Here is a 6,000-nt window from a genome sequence, read left to right as displayed (position 1 = left end):
AATATATTTTTATATATTTCTTAAATTTACTGATATTTAAGCAATTATGATTGCTTCAAATATATATATATATATATATATATATATATATATATATATATATATATATATATATATATATATATATATATATATTATTTATATATATATATATATATATATATATATATATATATATATATATATATATACATATTTGTAATATTAAAATATTAAATAAGTAGACATATCAAATCAAATAAACCTACAAATGCATATAAAAAAATCAAACCCTTATCCGCACCCCAATAGCATAGGGGCACAGGCACCACTGCATCATATAAACGCAAAATTATCTTGATCGTTAACATATGAAGGATAGGTGATCAGCCCTTCGCTTCAGGTACCAGTCCAGGGTAATATTAAATTAATATAAGAGTGAAAAAATTACTTATATTTATATAATCCCCCCCCTTGGAATCGAATCCGGGACTTCCAGAACGGTAGCCGAGCGTGCTGACCATTACACTACGGAGGCGGTGCCTAAATGTAAATACCAAAATAAAATTGAATTTACAGATTTCTTTATAACATTTTTTATTATTTAATGTTTAAATAAATTAATAAATTATGAGAAATCGTTTACCTTTAGAAAATCTTTAAAATGTAATCTTCACATACAAATGAAAGAGTTTCTGCTCAATAAAAAGCTGCTTTCATCTCACCAATAGATGTTTCTAGTGAAATTCTTGTGATTCAAGCACAATGTTTTGAAATTAAATTATATAAATATATATATATATATATATATATATATATATATATATATATATATATATATATATATATATATATATATATATATATATATATATATATATATATATATATATATATATATATATATATATATATATATATATATATATATATATATATATATATATATATATATATATATATATATATATATATATATATATATATATATATATATATATATATATATATATATATATATATATATATATATATATATATATATATATATATATATATATATATATATATATATATATATATATATATATATATATATATATATATATATATATATATAAACATATATATATAAATATATATGTATATATAAGATGAAGAATATGGAAGTCTGGGCATTATATATATATATATATATATATATATATATATATATATATATATATATATATATATATATATATATATATATATATATATATATATATATATATATATATATATATATATATATATATATATAAATATATATATATATATATATATATATATATATATATATATATATATATATATATATATATATATACATATATATATATATATATATGTGTATATATATATTTATATAGGTAGAATTGGTGAAAGTTACACGTGTGTAAAGTGATTTTTTTTTTAACGTGATAAAGTGTTTGAACCAGCCTATGACGGTCGTCATAGGCTGGTTTAAGCCCCGTAATTGCCCAGACTTCCATATTTTAAGTGAAGAAACTCAGATTTGTGATTGGATATGTTCATCTATATTGAGATGTCAAAAAATAATACAACAAATCAAATGAAATAATTTAAGAAGGTTCTGCGAAATATTGTAGAGCGGGTTTGATCGATTAAGAAATTAAGGACATAAATTAGACCGGTAAAATCCAACTGAATAAGGCAAACGATAAAGAATGGATGATATTAATACGGTTTCTAATTCTGCAAAAGGGTTAACTGGTCAATCATCACTCTGACCCCCGCGGACGTGACATGGGAGGCATTACTTGAAAATGCAGACCTTGAATTTGAACTCCCGACCTTTAGCAGTGTAGGCGTGAATCTACCCACGTATCATACGAGTGTGCTTATTTTTAGTCAATTTATTGCCAAGAATGAGCAAGTTTTAAATAATAAATAGCATTAACAGTAATGATGACTCCGGAGCATTCGCCTGAATGGTCATCTTGCCATATTCAACAGTAGAAATCACTACACCAGTATGTAAACAATAGTGTGTGAATAGTGCTTTGGTAGTGACGCGTAGTATTGTTTGAATATTGGTGTAGTAATTGTCCTGACGAAGAGATGGGTATCTCGAAACCGGTAGACGAAAATCTCAGTGAGTAGTTATTTATAAACATTACAACCATTTTTGTTAAAAAAAGGTAAAATAGTAAAAAAATATATTATAATGTTACATCTCACCAATAGATGTCTCTAGTGAAGTTCTAGTGATTCAAGAACAAAGTTTCTAAATTGGTTCATATATATAGAACTTCCAAGAATTTGAGTAGTGTGGTTGTCAATAATGGGTAGAATTGGTGAATGTTACACGTGTGTAAAGTGATCACTTAAACCAGCCTATGACGGTCGTAAGCCCCGTAAATGCCCAGACTTCCATATTCTTCTTCATCTTTCATGAAATCTCAAAAAATAATATGAAAATAACTCCTGTAATTGGAGATAATCCAGATTTTGTGAACAAGTATTTGGACACACTCAAAATGTTGTAAATAATGTTAACAATGTCAATTCAGTTAAAATTAACAATAAACGAATTAAGTATTCCATCAAATGTCCATGAATGCAACTATCACTAATGTACATATTTATTTTGCCCCCCTCTGAATCAAACCTGTATCTTCTTTCACTAGAAACGTATATAAGCATAATATCCAAAAAACACAAAATAATTAATAATTGCCAAGACCTTTTTATACAAGAATATGCCTAGTAAGAATATATAAATGTTATTATCAAAATCTAATTTTTGAGTATATATTTGTCCACATTTGTTTGAAAATGCCATAACTAGGCGAAACAATTGCCAACATTTTGTTTTTTTTTTGTTTTTTGAACAATAAAATACAATTTAGTAGACTCAAAAAATCAGTGCTTGATTTTAACATTTAATATATGTATAAATTTAAATGGAGTTCTACAAATTGAACGCGAAATAAGATGTGAAAATAAAAAATATATATTTTTACTTCGAGAAAATTTTGCATGTATGGCGTGTTGAGCTTAATATAATCATATCAACCTCAATCTAATCTTAACGCGAGCTGATGTTATAAAGTGATAAAAAAGCTTTGAGCTTTAAACGTTACAAAGCCTTTCACAAATTTTATGAAAAAAAATTAATCTAAAAGAATTTGTGGGTCAGATGAAATGCTAGATAAGTAAAAATTTTTTTTTTTAATTTCATTTAAAAATAAACTATAAAAATAAAATAAATTTCTTTTTTGAACTAAGTTGCGAAATTTATTGAAAACGTGAAACAATATAAAAACCATTGGATACAATGATATGAATAAATTAATTATATGACAAAAATGTCGGCTTCTGTCACATATTCAATTTCCATTAACTGAATAACTAACCATCACCCCGCTTCCTCGCAGGGGTAGGCAGATAGAATATATCGTCACACCAATCTGTTTTAGGAAATAATGTTCGGCTCTTCATACATTCATACATCTCTTCATACGTACAATTACTAATAGCTCTTATTTGCAATATTACTAAAAACTCTTATCTGCACTCAATAAAGCATAGGGCACTGTATTGAATCGATACAAGATTAATTAAATATTTTATATGTGTTAACATAGTGTTTGTTTAAATTTACGGAATTTCTAGAGATTTCAAAAAAAGTTTTTCTATGTTATTCTTAACATTATCTTATTATTTGTCACTCTACAATAAAATAATTAAATAAAGTGGGATTAAAATACAAATGAGTGAAAGTATTGAAATATTAACTAAATTCTTCGTCACACAAATGTATATAGGGGAGAATGTCCATGAGTGGGACAGAGGATGAATGGGACAATCGTCCTCCAGCCCAAACTATTGTTACAAAAAAAAAATAAAAATTACCCAACATTAACGCTACGATATTAGACAGATTAATCCTCAAACCTCAGTTCTCGACTGACAGTGAAGCGAGTAAGACGTGTTACAATTTTTTTGCGTCAAAAAGTAAATTATATATTGCAATTTGATTTTGTTTGTACATATAGGTTTTGATAAGTGCTGCAATTGATATATACAATTATTTAAGTTGGTTCTCTCAGGATATTATAAAGTATGTTTCATCAAATTTACTTTAGTATAAATGTATTGATTTATCTATTTTTCTAAAAATCACGCATTTCCTTGAATGGGACGCGCGCAGTGATCATGAATGGGACGGTCCCACTCAAGGGAAAATTGCCCCATTCATGGCGAATACTTTTAATTTATATTAAAAATCGTTTGTACTCGTTTGTATTACACGCATTGTAAACATTATATTGTTTTTAGGTTATAATGCCAAAAATACAACCATCAATCACCAACGTTCTAATTGAAGCTGCTGTAGAAGAGGTTTTAAATAAAAGCAAAATATTAGGTCGGTTGCAAAGACATATGCAATAGGAAAAATCTTCTCTTTATAGACATGTCAAACAAGTAAAGGCTGATAGGAAATAAAAAAGCCTATCAGCGGAAGCTAAACTGGCAGTGCATAACGGAGTCCTGGTTCTAACTCTAATGTATGGAAGTGAAACATGGAGTTGGCAAAATAAGGATGAAAGTAGACTGAATGCAGTCGAAATGCGATCTCTCAGAAGAATGTGCGACAAAACGATGTATGATAGATGTTCGAATAGTGAAATAAGGAAGGAATGCAAAGCTGAGATAAGCATAATCGATAAAATTAAGGAAAATGTGTTGAGATGGTTTGGACATGTAGAACGAATGAGTGAGGATAGAACGGTTAAACAAATTTACTAGGCGAATGTTATTGGAAAAAGGAGTAGAGGAAGACTGAGAAAAACATAGCACGATCAAGTAAGCAAAATAGTTGCAAGTGGTCTGGTTAGGAGTCGTAACAATCGGCGGGTATGAGTGAGGAGATGCATGAACGTGGAAGAGGCGAAAAGAATGTTTGCACAGACAGAGTGGTGTGGCGTTCTATTCTTTCTACCTATCCCTGCGGGGAAGCGGCGTGATGGTAAGTTAGTTTTTTTAGTTACTTAGTTTAGTCTGAAGCGAGAAGAAATACTTTCCACGTATTTAAATTCAGCTGGAAGAATATGTTCTTTACAGAAATAAATCAGTAAGGGGAAATCAAGTATAATATCTGACACTTCAGAAAAGGACAAGTTTTTGAAAATACAATTATTGAAGAATGGAAAATGAAAACCTATAGATAGACCATAAAATAAGCCTAACGCTAAAAGAGTTTTAAAAAACTCAGTTTTCAACAAAATATTTCAATGAGTGATGACAGAGACCAGTTCAGATAAATCAGTTGAAATAGAAGGTGTATCACTGACAAAAACAAAAGGAAAGGTGGATTATAAGTGTCACATATGTGAAGGAGAATATCAATATAGTTTTATGCTATGGCTTAAATGTAAATTTTGTGGCCCATGAAAAAAAAATTTTTTTTTGCCAAAAATCTTGCAAAAATGTTTAATAAAATTTCTTTTACATGTGTCTACGTATTATACGAAAGTGTCTACAGATGATTTTCGTTTTAAAATATAATTATTCCATCAATCTAGCATTTTAATTAATGTCCCATTTATGGTATACTGGTGTCCCTCTCATGGGAGGGTGTTTATGAATGGGACATTTTAGGACATTATTTGAAATCGATTTTTCAGGCAGTTAGGTTAATTTTTTAGAAAACAAAGTATGGCATATTTGTAGCTAAAAGATTGAATAAAGAGAAACCACGTTTACTTTTTTTGATTTATTTTACAGAGAAGAACTAGAGAGGCACAATCAAAAACGTCCCATCCATGGGCACTCTCCCCTACTATGGCTCCACAATTTAGTATACATAAAAATCATGTAAAATTTTAACTTTATCTTAAATTTTATGTCATTCTACAATGAAATACAAAAACAAAGTGGAAATGAAATACAAATGAGTAAGAACTTTTCGATTTTAAAGAAAGAAATCGTTACATAAAATATGGCTCCACG

The sequence above is a fragment of the Brachycentrus maculatus genome, unplaced genomic scaffold (genome assembly GCF_059751285.1).
Source record: "Brachycentrus maculatus isolate JH-2025_06_01 unplaced genomic scaffold, ASM5975128v1 h1tg000469l, whole genome shotgun sequence".
NCBI lineage: Eukaryota > Metazoa > Arthropoda > Insecta > Trichoptera > Brachycentridae > Brachycentrus > Brachycentrus maculatus.
Note: the sequence above shows the minus strand (reverse complement) of the source record.